The sequence below is a fragment of the Nipponia nippon genome, unplaced genomic scaffold, assembly GCF_047370975.1.
Source record: "Nipponia nippon isolate SJK-2023a ecotype South Korea unplaced genomic scaffold, ASM4737097v1 scaffold_27, whole genome shotgun sequence".
NCBI lineage: Eukaryota > Metazoa > Chordata > Aves > Pelecaniformes > Threskiornithidae > Nipponia > Nipponia nippon.
Window position 1 is genome coordinate 5,999,811 of NW_028262344.1, and position 18,658 is coordinate 6,018,468.

General features: G+C 44.0%; 1 pseudogene; it reads left to right on the plus strand.

The window, feature by feature from the left end:
* The first annotated feature begins 8,586 nt into the window (after positions 1 to 8,586).
* On the plus strand, positions 8,587 to 18,366 carry LOC148055099 (uncharacterized; annotated as a pseudogene).
* Positions 18,367 to 18,658: the final 292 nt, after the last annotated feature.

Below are 18,658 nucleotides of genomic sequence, written 5' to 3' on the forward strand. Positions count from 1 at the left end.
GTTTTCTAGATGAATCAGATTTCAAAGTGCCTAGGCCCAGAGAAACAGGAATGAGAAGAGCCATGTTCGGCTGACAAGAGTCATTAAAAGGCCTGCCTTTATAGATATGTATTTATGTATACAGACCCAGACAAACAGGTCTATGTGACACCAGACATTTCCAGTTGACTACCTTGTGTATTGAGAAAGATTACTTATTTACAAAAACTTGGTTTAATATCCTACTTAAACTACAAGAGAAAAGAGTAAGCTAGGATTTTTCATTCAAATAGAAAACATAAGGGGCTTAATTCCAATTACAGAAAGTTACTACATTCATTATTAATCTACAGATATGAAATCAAATCTGTGCCTTTATTCTTCATCAATCCAGTCTGTTCACACACATTTAAAAAAATGTCCAAGGTACCTTACAAATTGTAAATGGTAAATCACTTAATTCTGGAAACTAGATATGCCTTTTGGTTTTGGAGAAAGCAGTACAAAAAGAATGATATGCAGTGCTTGGTAAGACATGACAAATTTCAGTCTTCGGTTTGCAAGGAACCATATCACTGGGAAGTTTACCAGTATGATGATGTAAGAGTACTGGGCTGGAGGTCTCAATCCCTTGGAACAGGGAGACCCTCTCACTATTACGGGATCAGTTGATCAATTGGTAGAGAATGTACAAAAAGTGGCATGCCTACAAATGATGTACGATCGCGAGCTCAAACCCAGACAGGAGTCCCCGATGATGATACTGGTTGACCCTGAACGAATGACTCCCCTGATAAGGGGCCTCCCTGAATCTTTAAAACCTATTGGCATACAATTACAGGGTACAATCAACGCAGTGCCCCAAGGCGAAAGGACCACGGCTGCACTAGCAGGGCTGGTAACCCCTGATCGCAAGACCCAAAATATGAAAGTGTGGACTTGGGGAGAGGTCACTCAGGAATTAATCAATTACGGGCGAAAATATGGCCCAGTTAGCACCCTGTCCACAAAGTCAGACCTGAAGGGTTTAAGATGTACTGAAATGAAACCTCCCCCGAAACCTCCACCATGCCTTGGCAGCGATAAGAGAGTGTCTCTCGTTAAACCTCCTGGCAGAAGGGACATACCAAACAGGCGTAATAGCTTGTGGACCATGGGATGGCGGAAGGGTGTCCCTCGAGATCTTATGGATGGGCTACCGACTGATAAGCTTGAGAAATTGATTTTAGGATGGCCCGAAAAGCCGGCGGCCAAAGTGGAAATATCCAAGATTCCGGCTCCTAGCACACCCCCGCCCCTAATTGATCTGACCAACTCGACCGCCTCCCAGAGGCTGATGGGAAACTAGCCCCTTCGCCCCTTTGTAGTGAGCGGGCTAGCGAAGGATGGGTGCATGTTAGGTAGCTCACTATAGGCCATCAAGGCGATTTATTAATTACCTGTTTCGTAGGATCTAGACAAGTACGCATAACGTTTTTAGTAGATACCGGTGCCCAAATTATGCTCATGGAAAGGAACATGAAATTAACATACGATGGATCATCCCATCCTTTTAATAATAACCTTTTACCTCCGGTTCCCAAAATGAACTGAGGATGTTTTCTTTTTTCTTTTGCAGGTGAACTTTGTGAAAAACAGTATCCTGAACCATGACAAAAAACCCTCATGTGGATTCTAATTCTTTGTATAATATTGATATTCGTTAGTTTGTTAATCTTTTTAGGATGTATAGCATATCATCACAAAAACTGCTTTGGGCGACCATTTTCTTTGCCCTTAATCCCTGGAGAAGTTTCAGCTCTCTAAGTGTTAACCAAGAATGGGAAAACGAGTTTGTGACTTTAGGTTATTCCATGGCCCATGCGTTTAATCTTACCAATTGTTGGGTGTGTGGAGGACCATTTGGTCTAGAAAGCTGGCCATGGGATCATTACAAACCTTCCCCAAGTCCAAAATCGGACCAGGACTTTACAGATGAACAGAGCTGGTGACAAGCAAGGATACAGCAAGATTTTCATAGACTCACAGAACATCCCAGGTTGGAAGGGACCTTGAAAGATCATCTGATCCAACCTTTCATGGGAAAGGGAGCCTAGATGAGATTATCTAGCACCCTGTCAAACCACATCTTGAAAACCTCCAGCAATGGGGACTCCACAACGCCCCTGGGGAGGTTGTTCCAGTGACTGATTGTTCTCACCGTAGAAAAATTTTTCTTATATTGAGATGAACCCTCTCCTGGTGCAACTGGTACCCATTGCCCCTTGTCTTCTCCACATGGCTCCTTGTGAAGATAGAGCCTCCCGTCCTCTTTGTAGCCAACCTTTAAATAGAATCATAGAAGAGTTTGGGTTGGAAGGGACCTTTCCACAGAATGGTTTGGGTTGGAAGGGATCATCTAGTTCGTACAAAGCCACCAGATTAGTCAGGCACGATTTGCCCTTGGTGAAGCCATGTTGGCTGTCTCTAATCACCTCCCTGTCTTCTATATGTTTCAACATGTCTTCCAGGAGGATCTGTTCCATGATCTTACTGGGCACGGAGGTGAGGCTGACTGGTCGGTAGTTCCCAGGGTCTTCCTTTTTACAAATGGATGTGATGTTTCCCTTTTTCCAGTCACTTAGTGACTACATCTGCCAGTTCCCTCATGACCCTGGGGTGGATCTCATCAGGTCCCATGGACTTGTATATGTTCAGGTTCCCCAGGTGGTCTCGAACCTGATCTTGTCCTACGATGGGAGGGACTTCATTCCCCCAGTCCCTGCCTTGATGTTCAGGGGCTTGAGAGATGTGGGAAGAGAGATTACCATTGAAAAATTAAGGAAAAAAAAAAAAAGGTTGAATAACTCTCAGCCTTCTCCATGTCAGTTGTTACCAGCTCTCCTGTCTTATTTACCGGGAGGATACATTTTCTTTAATCTTCCTTTTCTGGCCAATGTAAATGTAGAAGCCCTTATTATTATTCTTCACCTTGCCAAATTCAGCTGCAACTGTGTCGTAGCTTCTTGATCCCATCCCTACACTCCTGGGTAGCATCCCTATATTCTTCCCAGGATACACGTCCCTGCTTCCATTGCCTGTGCATTTCCTTCTTACACTTTAGTTTGACCAGGAGGTCCTTACTGAGCCATGCTGATCTCCTGCCTTCCTTGCCTGATTTCTTACACATGGGAATCGAGAGCTCTGGAATACTATACTGGAATACTTTTTTTTTTTTAAAAAAAGGTATTATATTCATATTAATAATAATAAGCAACAGCAGAATGAAATCTCCATTTTAAAAGTCAAGCTACATCCAACTGATTTTCTGTGCATTTAATATAAGGATTATTCTTTAACACTAATGCATAATTTTAACCAGTTGTCGTGGTTTAACCCCAGCCAGCAACTAAGCACCACGCAGCCGCTCGCTCACTCCCCGCCAGTGGGATGGGGGAGAGAATCAGAAGGGTAAAAGGGAGAAAACTCGTGGGTTGAGATAAGAACAGTTTAATAATTGAAGTAAAATAAATTAGAGCAGTTAAATAGGCAAAGCAAAAACCGTGCACGCAAACAAAGCAAAACAAGGAATTCATTCACTCCTTCCCATGGGCAGGCAGGTGCTCAGCCATCCCCAGGAAAGCAGGGCTCCATCACACGTAACGGTTACTTGGGAAGACAAACGCCATCATACCCAATGTGCCCCCCTTCCTTCTTCCTCCCCCAGCTCATATACTGAGCATGACGTCATATGGTATGGAATAGCCCTTGGGCCAGTCTGGGTCAGCACCCCCCCGGCTGTGCCCCCTCCCAGCTTCTTGTGCACCCGGCAGAGCAGGGGAAGCTGGAAAGTCCTTGACCAGTGTGAGCGCCACTTAGCACCTATTTAGCAACAGCTTAGCACTACTTAGCAAGAACCAAAGCATCAGTGTATCATCGACATTGTTCTCATCCTAAACCCAAAACACAGCCCCATACCGGCTACCAAGACGAAAATTAACTCTATCCCAGCTGAAACCAGGACACCAGTATATTGGGTTTATGTGGCAAGGTTTGGGAACGGGGGGCTGCAGGGGTGGCCTCTGTGAGAAGAGATCAGGAGTTGCCCCCACGTTGGACAGAGTCAATTCCAGCTGTCTCCAAAACAGATCCACTGCTGGCCAAAGCTGAGTCAAATCAGCAAAGTTGACAGTGACTCTGTGATAACATATTTAAGAAAGGGCAGCAGCTGTGAGAGAAAGGAGTGTGAAAAATGTGAGAGAAACAACCCTGTAGACACCAAGGTCAGTGAAGAAAGAGGGGAAGGAGGTACTCCAGGCACCGGAGCAGAGATTCCCCTGCAGCCTGTGGAAAAGACCATGATGACACAGGTTGTCCCCTTACAGCCCATGGAGAGGACCACGGTGGAACAGATATCCACACTGCAGCCCATGGGATTGATCCCATGCCGGAGCAGGGAAAGAGCATGAGGAGGAAGGAGTGGCAGAGACAACACATAATGAACTGACCGCAACCCCCATTCCCCATCCCCCTGCATCACTCAGGGGGAGGAGGCAGAGAAGTCAGGAGTGAAGTTGAGTCCGGGAAGATGGGAGGAATTTGCCTGAGGATTAAGTCAAGTTCAAACATGCCTAGTTTGTATCCTGTATAAAAACTGAGACAGAGACTCTAAGTTTTAACTAATACAGTGCATCCATTATGCCAGAGCCAAGAAGACTTACCTATGAAATACCTCTGACCTAATAGTAATGCAAGAGGCCTTCATAGATGTTAAGAATTACTATGTACAACAAAAAAATTATGCTGAAAAGAACTGCAGGCTGTCATATATGTCATCTAATTTAGTAGGTTGATTTTACCAATTTATTTTCATGAAATCATAAATGAACCCTCTAATTACTTTTTAAAGTAATTAAGTATATGCATGATTCATAAACTCCAGGTGGCTTACCCTTAGCTGTGTTGACTCTGAATTACAGTAAACAAAAGATGTATGGAAATGCTGCAATGCTTCCAAACACTGGGGGGAGACACACAATAGAGTAAAGAAGCTTTGTCAAGTGGATAAATATTTGCACATGATACCAGTCTGGGCTACACATGGTGCTAGTCTGGGCTGTTGTACTGGGTCTAGCTGGGATGGAGTTAATTTTCTTCATAGCAGCCCATATGGTGCTGTGTTTTGAATTTGTGACCAAAACAGTGTTTTGGTTATTGCTAAATGTAGGAATAAGTGAGATTGTGTTTTACTTTGACGAGATGCAGCTGTGCCCTTGAGGCTTGTTACAAACAAGTTTGTGAAACTTAGAGGCAGAAAAATAAGGATGAGATTGGATACATCCCTGAAAGAGGAATTTGCGTGCACCAGCTTGAAGAACCAATAAGTAACGCTGAAGAGATGCGTGGACGAAAGAGAGTAGCCAATGAAATGGGTTTTGCTTGCTCGTGAACACTAGATCATATTATAAAAGGGATAGATTGTAAAAATAAAGGGTCTTCGCTTGTCTTTGCCTGAACTCATATGTGGAGTCCGTGTCTCATTCCCTTCAGCTAAACAGTTCTTGCACATCATCAAGGCCTTCTTGGTTTCTCACTCTGTCCCCCCAGCGAGTAGGCTAGGGGTGGGCAAGAGGTTGGGAGGGGACACAGGCAGAACAGCTGACCTGAATTAACCAAAGAGATATTCCGTACCATATGATATCATGCTTAGCAATAAAACTGGTGGTGGAGTTTTTCCAAAGTAGCCATTGCTCAGGGACTGGCTGGGCATCAGCTGATGGTGGTGAGTGACTGCTTTTGCATCACTTGGTTTTTTTTGTTTGGTGGGTTTTTTTTTCCCCTTCACTTATTAATCCATCTTTATCTCAATCCACAAGTTTTTTGTCTTCTCCCCCTCCCCCCTCTCTCTTCTTGTCTCTCCTCGCTTTTACCCTCCCAATTCTCATCATGCTGGGGGGGAGTGAGCAAGTGACTGGGTGAAATCTAATAATATACTGGAAAAGCATGCTCAGAAGGTTTAAGATGCATTTAACTCTGACTACTATTGCCAAGAGGATTAAACAGATGCCTTTTGTGAGCCAGACTGGAAATTAAAAACATTTAACTGATCTCTGTGTACTTTCAACTACAGTCAAATGGTTGGACTACAATGATCTAGAGAAATGGGAACACTGAGCAGCTGCAGGTACCATGGTGGAACTGTATATGGTGGAACAAAGTCATATGGATCAGAAAAAAATTAAAAGTATTTCTATAAATAGAAATAGTATTTCTATTATTTCTGCTTCCTTCAAGTAATTACATTGACATGTAATTAAACATTGTGGCTTAATGGAAAAACATGTGAAATACAGATTGAGATATTCAAATCCATCAAAAAACTTCTGTCACAAGGAGCAACACAATTTATAGAAATGTTTAAGAACTGCCTAATTCAGAGAGTTTGAGAGGTGTAGTAGTAAGCTCAAGCAATTTGATTCAACACCAGAAAGTAAAATTTAGGTTACACTATGTAACTGGAATTAACTGGAAACTGTTGACACATCATTATTAATATATACAGTAGATCATAACGAATAAAATATTAACTGAACTCGCATAACAGCACTGCAAAATGTAGCAGGTCAGACTGATTGACCCAAATACTCTGTTGTCCTGGTTTCAGCTGGGATAGAGTTGATTTTTTTTTTTTTTCTTCTTCCTAGTAGCTGGCAGAGTGCTGTGTTTTGGATTTAGGATGAGAATAATGTTGATAACACACTGGTGCTTTAGTTGTTGCTGAGTAGTGTTTACACTAGGCAAGGACTTTTCAGCTTCCCATGCTCTGCCCGGTGCACAAGAAGCTGGGAGGGGGCACAGCCAGGACAGCTGACACAGGCTGGCCCAAGGGCTATTCCATACCATATGGCGTCATGCCCAGTATATAAACTGGGGGGAGTTGGCCAGGGGGGAGCGATCGCTGCTCGGGAACGGGCTGGGCATCGGTCAGCGGGTGGTGAGCAATTGTATAGTCTATCACTTGCGTTGTATGTTATTATTGTATTATATTATTATTATTACTACTACTACTACTATTCTATTTCATTTTACTTCAATTATTAAACTGTTCTTATCTCAACCCACGAGTTTTCTGACTTTCACCCTTCCAATTCTCTCCCCCATCCCACTGGGGTGGGGGGCAGTGAGCGAGTGGCTGTGTGGTGCTTAGTGGCTGGCTGGGGTTAAACCACGACAGTCCTTTTTGGCACCCAACGTGGGGCATGAAGGGTTTGAGATAATAACAGATTAACCAGAGTGTATTAAGGAATTTGTATCTGTTAACAGTGGCCGGTCATAATATTGATTCATCTGCTCTCGGTATTAGTCTACCTGATCTGCACCGTGCTCCTGTTTTTGCAGCACGTGTTAAAGATTGGTGTTGGGTTTTGCAGTTTGCTGTGCTCTGCCGTGATTGGTGATGTTTTGCCTGGGAGATTTGTTATTAAAACACTGGCCTTGAGTGCTATCTGGTATTTGGGTTTTGTACTGAAGCCATTACTGTACTTCGGGTACCACCTCCTGGAGACATTTAGCAATTATACCTCTTCCTCTGAGAGGCTTTTCATGGAGGAAATACAGAATGGCACCTTGGCTGCCACCTTCTATGATGTTTCCTCCTTCATTACAACAACTTTTCTGTATCTTGAACATCCTTGGGTAGTTAAGATATATCTATTGGTAGTTCTTGGGAATATTGTTTCGGTTTTGTCTAAGGTTAATAAGCATTTTAAGAATATCATCCAGAGATCTGCCCCAAGGCTGGATAGTTATGAGTGGCAGGGTGTGTGGGAGAGCATGGGCAAATGCCTAGGACGGTGGGCCCCTCCAGTATTTTGGAACTTCACCCCTGAACAAGTGCAGAATCCTGAAAAATTAGTAGAACATTTGGAAAAAGTATGCTGTCACCCTGGCAATTCTAGGGAGACACAAATCACCGCAATGTGCTGGGGCCTGGCCCATGCCTACCGAGCCCTATTCAACACTATTCAGAACCCTCAAGGGGAAGAGAAGGTCTCTGGATCTGACGACAAAATGACTGGCGCTGCAACTATGCCAGCCCCGGCAACAGGCACTGTGGCTGTGCCAGCGCCTGTGACGGGTGCTGTGGCTATGCCGGCCCCTGTGACAGGTGCTGTGGCTACACCAGAGAACCAACCCGTGCCAGTATCAGTTGTCCCTATACAGAAGAAAAAATACATGAGAAAATCAGCTCGTTTAGTAAGGGCTGATGATGAACCAGGGCCATCACAAGGACAGGAGGAGGAAGAGGCAGAACCCACAAATGAGATGGTAACCACCCGATCCCTGTCCCTGAGTGAGCTGCGAGATATGCGAAAAGATTTCAGTCGTTGTCCAGGCGAGCACATCATCACTTGGCTGCTCCGATGCTGGGATAATAGGGCCAGTAGCCTGGAATTAGAGGGTAGGGAAGCCAAGCAGCTGGGATCCCTTTCTAAGGAAGGGGGCATTGACAAAGCGATTGGAAAAGGGGCAAAAGCCCTCAGCCTCTGGAGACGACTCCTGTCAGGCGTGAAGGAAAGGTATCTCTTCAAGGAAGATGTTATAAGTCACCCAGGCAAGCGGACCACCATGGAGAGAGGTATCCAGTACCTGAGGGAATTAGCTGTGCTGGAGGTGATTCATAATGACCTGGACAACGAGCAGTTATCCAAAGATCCAGATGAAGTCCAGTGCACACGACCCATGTGGCGGAAGTTTGTACGGAGCGCACCATCGTCGTATGCAAACTCTTTGGCAGTAATGACCTGGAAAGATGAAGAGGGACCAACGGTGGATGAATTGGCTGGCCAACTCCGACAATACGAAGAAAGTCTCTCTTCCTCCCTATGGGCCTGCATCTCGGCTGTGGAGAAGAAACTGCCTGACGTGCTAGCTGAGAAATTATCCCGGGAGTTCCAGCAATTCAAAGAGGACATGTCCTACTCCTCACCTGTACGGACCAGTATCTCGGCCATCAGGAGTAAGCATCCCTCTCTTCAAGAGAGAAGATATAGTGGATACACACCACGGGGCACCCTGTGGTTTTATCTGCATGACCATGGAGAGGACATGAGGAAGTGGGATGGTATAGCTGCCTTGGAGACAGAGGAAATTAAACAGCTGTCTACCCTGCCCGGTCTCTCGAAGCACCCTTCTGTTGTGGGGTTGCTGAGGGTCAAAGAACAACAGGTACCAATCGCTACCACAACAGTGCACCAGCGGCAATATCGCATCAACAGAGACTCCCTGATTCCCATCCATAAGCTGATTCGTCAACTGGAGAGCCAAGGAGTGATCAGCAAGACTCGCTCACCTTTTAACAGTCCCATATGGCCAGTGCGAAAGTTTAATGGAGAGTGAAGACTAACCGTAGACTGTCGGGGCCTGAACAAAGTCACCCTGCTGCTGAGCGCTGCCGTGCCGGACATGCTAGAACTTCAATACAAATTGGAGTCAAAGGCAGCCAAGTGGTGTGCCACAACTGATATCGCTAATGCGTTTTTCTCAATCCCTTTGGCAGCAGAGTGCAGGCCACAGTTTGCTTTCACTTGGAGGGGCGTCCAGTACACCTGGGATCGACTGCCCCAGGGGTGGAAACACAGCCCCACCATTTGCCATGGACTGATCCAGACTGCACTGGAACAGGGTGGGGCTCCGGAACACCTGCAGTACATTGATGACATCATCGTATGGGGCAACACAGCAGCAGAAGTTTTTGAGAAAGGGAAGAAAATAGTCCAAATCCTTCTGGAAGCTGGCTTTGCCATAAAACAAAGTAAGGTCAAGGGACCTGCACAGGAGATCCAGTTCTTAGGAATAAAATGGCAAGATGGATGTCATCAGATCCCAATGGATGTAATCAACAAAATCACAGCCATGTCTCCACCAACCAGCAAAAAGGAAACACAAGCTTTCTTAGGTGTCATGGGTTTTTGGAGAATGCATATTCCAAATTACAGTCTCATCGTAAGCCCTCTCTATCAAGTGACCCGCAAGAAGAACGATTTCAAATGGGGCCCTGAGCAACGACAAGCCTTTGAACAAATTAAACGGGAGATAGTCCATGCAGTAGCCCTTGGGCCAGTCCGGGCGGGGCAAGATGTTAAAAATGTGCTCTACACCGCAGCCGGGGAGAACAGCCCTACCTGGAGCCTCTGGCAGAAAGCACCAGGGGAGACTCGAGGTCGACCCCTAGGGTTTTGGAGTCGGGGATACAGAGGATCTGAGGCTGGCTCTACTCCAACTGAAAAAGAGCTATTGGCAGCATATGAAGGGGTTCGAGCTGCTTCAGAAGTGGTTGGTACTGAAGCACAGCTCCTCCTGGCACCCCGACTGCCAGTGCTGGGCTGGATGTTCAAAGGGAGGTCCCCTGTACACATCATGCAACTGATGCTACATGGAGTAAGTGGGTCGCACTCATCACACAATGGGCTCGAATAGGAAACCCCAGTTGCCCAGGAATCTTGGAAGTGATCATGGACTGGCCAGAAGGCAAAGATTTTGGAATATTGCCAGAGGAGGAGGTGACGCATGCTGAGGAGGCCCCACCATATAATAAACTACCAGAAAATGAGAAGCAATATGCCCTGTTCACTGATGGGTCCTGTCGTCTTGTGGGGAAGCATCGAAGGTGGAAAGCTGCTGTACGGAGTCCTGTACGACAAGTCGCAGAAACTGCTGAAGGAGAAGGTGAATCAAGTCAGTTTGCAGAGGTGAAAGCCATCCAGCTGGCTTTGGATATTGCTGAACGAGAAAAGTGGCCAGTGCTCTATCTCTGTACTGACTCATGGATGGTGGCAAATGCCCTGTGGGGGTGGTTGCGGCAATGGAAGCGGAGCAACTGGCAGCACAGAGGCAAACCCATCTGGGCTGCCGCATTGTGGCAAGATATTGCCGCCCGGGTAGAGAACCTGGTTGTAAAAGTACATCACGTAGATGCTCACGTACCCAAGAGTCGGGCCACTGAAGAACATCAAACCAACCAGCAGGTGGATCAGGCTGCTAAGATTGGCTCAAGTGGACCTGGACTGGCACCATAAGGGTGAATTATTTCTAGCTCGGTGGGCCCATGACACCTCAGGCCATCAAGGAAGAGATGCAACATATAGATGGGCTCGTGATCAAGGGGTGGACCTGACCATGGACACTATTGCACAGGTTATCCATGAATGCGAAACATATGCTGCAATCAAGCGAGCCAAGTGGTTCAAGCCTCTCTGGTATGGAGGACGATGGCTGAAATATACGGGGAGGCCTGGCAGATTGATTATATCACACTCCCACAAACCTGCCAAGGCAAGCGCCATGTGCTTACAATGGTGGAAGCAACCACTGGATGGCTGGAAACATATCCTGTGCCCCATGCCACCGCCCGGAACACTATCCTGGGCCTTGAAAAGCAAGTCCTATGGTGACATGGCACCCCAGAAAGAACTGAGTCAGACAATGGGACTCATTTCCAAAGCAACCTCATAGACACCTGGGCCAAAGAGCATGGCATTGAGTGGATACAGCACATCCCCTATCACGCACCAGCCTCCGGGAAAATCAAACGATACAATGGACTGTTAAAGACTACACTGAGGGCAATGGGCGGTGGGACAGTCAAACATTGGGATATACATTCAGCAAAGGCCACCTGGTTAGTCAACACTAGGGGATCTGCCAATCGAGCTGGCCCTGCCCAGTCAAAACTTTTACGTACTGTAGAGGGGGATAAAGTCCCTGTAGTGCACCTAAAAAATATGCTGGGGAAGACAGTCTGGGTTACTGCTGCCTCAGGCAAAGGTAAACCCATCCGTGGGATTGCTTTTGCTCAAGGACCTGGGTGCACTTGGTGGGTGATGTGGGAGGATGGGGAAGTCCAATGTGTACCTCAAGGGGATTTGATTTTGGGTGAAAATAGCCAATGAACTGAACTGTATAATGTTAGTGGCTATATAATACTGGATGTCATCACTTCTATGATTACTATGTGCCATATCAATGGTATTACAGTAAGAATCGCCCAGATTAATGAAGAATGAACTTTGAGGAAACCAAGCAAAGTGCAGCAGTGATGGAACCAGAACTCACTCCAGCATGCAACAATCCAACACCACACACCATCTCTCCTGCCCTGAAGGACTGTTATGACAGATGGAACCCAAAGTCATGGACTAAATGAACGCAACAAACATTTTAGAGGGATAGCCTATAGACTAAGGGAATTATATCTCTGTGTGTGTGTATATATATATATCTCAAAAGACTGGAAAAGTGGTAATGGTTAATTGGAATGTATTGGAAAGTGTAAGACCTGGGCATGACGTATCTGGTATGGAATAAGGGGTGGATACTGTCCTGGTTTCAGCTGGGATAGAGTTGATTTTTTTTCTTCTTCTTCTTCCTAGTAGCTGGCAGAGTGCTGTGTTTTGGATTTAGGATGAGAATAATGTTGAGAACACACTGATGTTTTAGTTGTTGCTGAGTAGTGCTTACACTGGTCAAGGACTTTTCAGCTTCCCATGCTCTGCCCGGTACACAAGAAGCTGGGAGGGGGCACAGCCAGGACAGCTGACCCAGACTGGCCAAAGGGCTATTCCATACCGTATGGCGTCATGCCCAGTATATAAACTGGGGGGAGTTGGCCGGGGGGCAGTGATCGCTGCTCGGGGATGGGCTGGGCATTGGTCGGCAGGTGGCGAGCAATTGTACAGTGTATCACTTGCTTTGTATATTATTATTGTATTATTATATTATTATTACTACTACTATTCTATTTCATTTTACTTCAATTATTAAACTGTTCTTATCTCAACCCACGAGTTTTCTGACTTTCACCCTTCCAATTCTCTCCCCCATCCCACTGGGGTGGGGGGCAGTGAGCGAGCGGCTGTATGGTGCTTAGTTGCCAGCTGGGGTTAAACCATGACATCTTTCCTATCCTATTATCTCTGATTAAAGATGAGATCTTTATAAATATCCACTGTATCTGAAAAGCATCCCTAAGTCATATAAAATATGAACATGCTTCTTTTCTTGCTTCATAAATATTAACACTTCCAAGTAAGAAGATACATTAACCAGGCAACTCTGTAGGACAAACTGCTAAAAACAGATGAGCCCACTGTCTACCTCACTCCATAACTTGTGATGTTCAGATATTACAGAATGTTTCTATGAGCAAAGATGAAATAAGAATCTATGAGAACACTTTCCCTTCCTGCTACCTTGGAAAGACAGTTTGGATCTACTGTCCAGAAGAGCACTGAACACTAAAGATCTGTTCTGAACACTAATAGGGGACTAAGAGAAGCTATTCATCTCAAGGAAAGGTCTGCAGGGAATTCTGAGTCCTTTGAAGCTCACAGTGCAGAGAAGTAATCAATAGATACAGGCCCATTGCTCAGGACACCACAGATTTTAGTCATGTAATAAATCAATTTTCTTGATGCACAATCTTTTAGAGGTTATAATACTCCAAACACAAGTATATAATGTATATATATTTCAAGCACATGATTAAATTTTAGTACTGAGTCAAATTTTAAAATGCTTAATAAGTGAATCAGATATTGGAGACCCATTTTTATGTAATGGTATGTATCACTTTGGGGTGCAGGGTTATGAAACAATTTTTGGGCATGTCTGACTACATTAACAACAATCATTATTAGTGAAATTGTTTATGTACAAATTTTAAGTTGAAAAAATCTCTAGCATAGTCAGAGTTCTCTTGACATAAGCATTTGTATTACCAGACAGGATTTTTCTTGATGAATTGGTACAGACATATTTAGCAGTTTAAATGATACACACCTAAATCAGTATTTGCAATCATTTTCTAAGGCATATCCTAAACCACAAGGATCGTTTGGATGTTTTAATCCACTATATTACATATATATACAGAGAGAGAGTACGCATACGTATATATATACACACGTGTACATATATACATATGCACATATATATGGCCAAACAGCCAACACCAACAGCCAAAACAAGGCCTTGCAAAGCTTCAGCAAAAAATGGCTGATGAATGCTCAAGTAGCTTCCAAAAGAAGAAGAAATTAGTTTGTTATCAGATCCACCTATTAAGCTAAATGGGAAAGGAAACGGGAAAGCTTAGCTTCTCAGGATAGTAAGAGGCCTATTGTTATTGTCTGAAACACCTGTATTGTATGCATAGCCACTAACTCAATTATAGCACTAGAAAAAAAAAATTAGGTTTGGTGCCTAACTCATATGTTTCAGTTAGTAAAGAATACATATACCTGGTGTCAACATGATATTGTTATTGGTGTATTAAAATATTTCAAGTTACATGGTGCTTACATTACAACTGTAATAAGAGTTATGCTGCAATAAAAAGTGATAATATTTGCTAGCCGATAAATATTGTACATTTATTTTAAACTTTATACTTACAAGACTCCTTCTAGGAAATTACAGACATTTTCATCATGTTTGGATACTAAATGGAAAGTTTCTCTGATAATTTGTTGCTGCGCATCTTCACTCTATGAAAGAAAACATATTTTACTATCAAGATAAAAATGGATTAACAATGCACACAGCTAATAAATAGAATGCCAATTATCTAAGCATTCTCAAACTATCAATTTTTGATGCCTTTAATCTGCCAAATAACAAACTGCACATTGTTTTTATTTCATTTCAACATCTCTGGTTAAAAAAAAAAAAGGCATTTTTACAAGTTAAATTGAACTAGCAGAAGAATACATTACTGTGAAAAAACTGTGGGGAAAAAAGTGGCTTTTTAAAGAAACTTATACAAACACCAAAACACCAACACTTAAAAAAATTCCTTCAAGTAAATATGAAGTATTCTTAAGTTTTCATATCTCCACTGTAGGCTGAACAGTTACAAACATGCTTTGAAACTACTTTCAACCATTAGTAGAAGGAAAACAGTCTCGGAGCTTAGGATGGGGGAAGGGAATAAAAAAAACCCCACATAATAGCACTCCCTCTGAAACAGGTCAAAATGCAGTGGGATCATGAGTAATACTTTCTCCTTAAGTAAGTCACTAACTTTACTTCTAACAGTCCATTATTTATCAGAAACATCACTTCTGAGTTTGAATTCACTGGACTCCTCTTAAGTCCCCGCTGCAACTGTCCATCATTCTTGCACACATGTACATGCTTTTGCTACCCTTCTGTAAGTGTGGGCTCTTTTTAAACAAATTTATACTCTACTCCAACAGTCAAAAAGCTGACATACAATTCTTAAAAAATCTTGTGTTTGTTTTATAACACAGAACCCTGAAGTCACCAAACATAAAAGATGCCCAAGTGTGTAACTAGGCATTTTAAACATGAACAAACATTCTTAGCTGAACTGGTACATGCATCTTAAAAGCAGTTTCAGCAAAAACAGCGCGGTCCCCTGCATGACTGCTAATCAAACAAAGCACGGTATCAGCATGGGTTTTATTCATTCACCTTGAAATCATGTATTTTACAATCAACCTCTAGAATCCACAAAGACATTAAAAAAAACTCCAGCAGAAGTAAATTGTTCTATGAAACACAAAACAAGCAACTGCGGGTTCCTCTGCTTTTACAGTTTGTGTTCCTTAAATTGTGCCTACCTTCCTCCAGTATAATAATCTTAGCTTCTTCCCCCACATTTTCTATGACATCAGGAAAGAGAAAATGTGTCTTCTTTCCTTAAGAAACTGAGATATATGTTTTTCAGTATTTAAAACTTAAATTTGTATTCAGAATCTGTCTTTATTCTCAGAGTTGTTCAGAAACTTATTTTGAACTTCAAAATTATGGCCATGGGTCTATATTATGAAATATAAAACCATGGTGCACACATCTTAGAATCACAGAATCGTTAAGGTTGGAAAGGACCTCTGAGATCATCAAGCCCAATCTGTTAGCCTAACTGCCTGTTCCACCTCTAAACCATGTCCCTAAGCACCACATCCACATGTTTTTTGAATACTTCCAGGGACTGTGATTGCACCACTTCCCTGGGCAGTCTGTTCCAATGCCTAACCACTCTCTCCGTGAAGAATTTTTTCCTAATATCCAATCTAAACCTCCCCTGGCACAACTTGAGCCCATTTCCTCTTGTCCTATCACTTGGTACTTGGGAGAAGAGACCAACAACCACCTCACTACAGCCTCCTGTCAGATAGTTGTAGAGAGCAATAAGGTCTCCCCTCAGCCTCCTCTTCTCCAGGCTAAACAACCCCAGCTCCCTCAGCCACTCCTCATAAGACTTGTGCTCTAGACCCTTCACCAACTTCGTTGCCCTTCTCTGGACACGCTCCAGCACCTCCATGTCCTTCTTGTAGTGAGGGGCCCAAAACTGAACACAGGATTCGAGATGCAGCCTCACTAGTGTCGAGTACGGGGACACTATCACCTCCCTGGTCCTGCTGTGTGGTGGTGTGCTCCCCCTGTACCCTCCTGCCCCCCACATCTGACCTTTTCCCATGGCCCTGCTCAAGTGATTGATAATCACCAGTGGCAGTTGTGATGGATGCATCCAGCTCAAAGTGGATTCGGGGGAGACAGATAACAACACAACAGCCAAGGGCTAATTAATGGCAATGTGTCTACCTAACCACAGTGCTGGTCAGTGTCCAACTCAAGCTAGATTTGGAAGAAACTAACATACAGAGTTGGCATGTAAATATGACTATGACTCATATTGAATCATCTTACCCCCATAAATAGCGAGCAGCCCAAGAGTCCTTTGAGCTTTCCTGCACGGCAGCGGGCTGCACGCCAGGATCTCCCCTTGAGTAGGGACGCCTCTCAAGGTTACTCCTCGAGGTTGAGAGATTCCTTGCCGCAACAGATCCTCGGTAAGTGACTAACAGCATGCTAAACTTTGAAATCTTAGCTAAGTGATATAAAGGATTGATTGTGCATATATAATCCTTTAGACATAAACCGTTGACCAAGTCTGGGACTAGGATTGGATCCAGCCACACCTAGACTCCTCTTTGAGAAAGAGTTTAGAAAGCAAGGGGGTTCTCTCTGAACCTCATGACTCAAAGGGAGGGTCTCCCTGACAGTCTTGTCTGACCCTGTCCTCTATGCAGTAAATAATCAAGTGTATCTTGCCATTGAATCTTGTTAAACCACTGTCGCATTTATCATCAAACTTTGTTATCAATAAACATATTGCTCTTACAAGTGCACTCTCACTCCATCCGCGACAAATTGGCGTAGTCGGCAGGATGGCAAGTAGTATCACTGATTATTTACGGAGGCATGGAGTGAATCCGAGTCCCAAATTCTCAGAAGAATGGGCTCATGACAATTGGCATAATTGGGAAGCCATTGAAGAGCACCTAAAAGTAACTAGGGGCCACGTAAAGGATGGGAAAAAGAAAGGAGTTATCTGTAAAATACTAGGTACCTGTTTAGAAGCTGCATATCAGGAAAGAGGGAACAGAGAGGGAAAGGTGCAGGACCTAGAGAAAGAAATAGAAGGTAAAAAGGCAACCGAGCTGTTACTGTCCTTAAAAATTGAACAACTGAAGAAACAATTGCAGGAGGAAAAGGAGAAAAGACAAAAGTTGGAAGAAAAAGTTGAGATGATGCTTATACAGTCTCCCTGCCCCCCTGACATTGTACAGATCAGGAAACTAATAGTATCTCCTGAAGACTGGGATGGAGATATCTGGGGCAATCCCACTGATAGCAAACCAGAAGATGACCCTTTGTTCCCCACAGATCCTCCTGAATATGAAGCCAGACCCATTGTTAAAACAGAAAGAACTGTGAGACCTCGGGGTGGTCGTCCACAACATACTACACGAACCATCCCCTGGGACCCGTTGCAATTGACAAATTTGCAAGAGAGATATAGCAGAAAACCAGGTGAAACAGACACTGAATACTTGTGGCGAGTATGCTTAAGTGGCGGTGACCGAATAATGTTGAGCAAGGATGAAGCAAATGGCTATTGGGGTCTGGGAGTTTTCTTAAATTTAGGACCCGACCCGAAAAATACACCCCATTCTATCACCAGCCGAGTAGCTTATTGGGCTGGAGGAATAGATACCACGGAGCGAGGTGAACTCTCCATAATCCCAATTAAATCTCTAGAGTGAGCTTTCTACAGCTGTCACAAAAGCTGCTTGCATACAAGCCATGCACAAACGAGGACTCCATCATGTCCCACTATCTGCTACAGTAGATTTCGCAATGTTAAAACCACTGATTAGAGGAGCCCCTGCAATTCCTAAACCCTATCTAGTTGCAAAATGGGATGAGATTAAAAGAGATACTGAAAGTGTTAAAAAAAACAAGAACAAGAAAGATGTTGTAAATACCTTAGTCACTCAATTAGATCAGAAGACACCCTGGTGTGATTTAAGGGTGTTGTGAATACCTTATTAGACAAGAGGACGGTCTGATGTGATTTAGGGACTAGGTAGAAGAACAGTTATAAGATAAGGGGGGCTCCAGGATAATCTCGTTACAGACAACTTGGCCTTGGGAGAACAGATGCACGGAACCATGAAGATTGGAAGACACAGAAGAATGGCAACAATAGCCTTGAAGGACAACGTTTACGTGATCCTAGGACTGAGTTTGCGCAGAAGCAAGGGTCAATCAGCGAACACAGTGAAGAAGACTACGAGCCTTCATCTGAAGACCCCCAAAGACCACTTGAAGA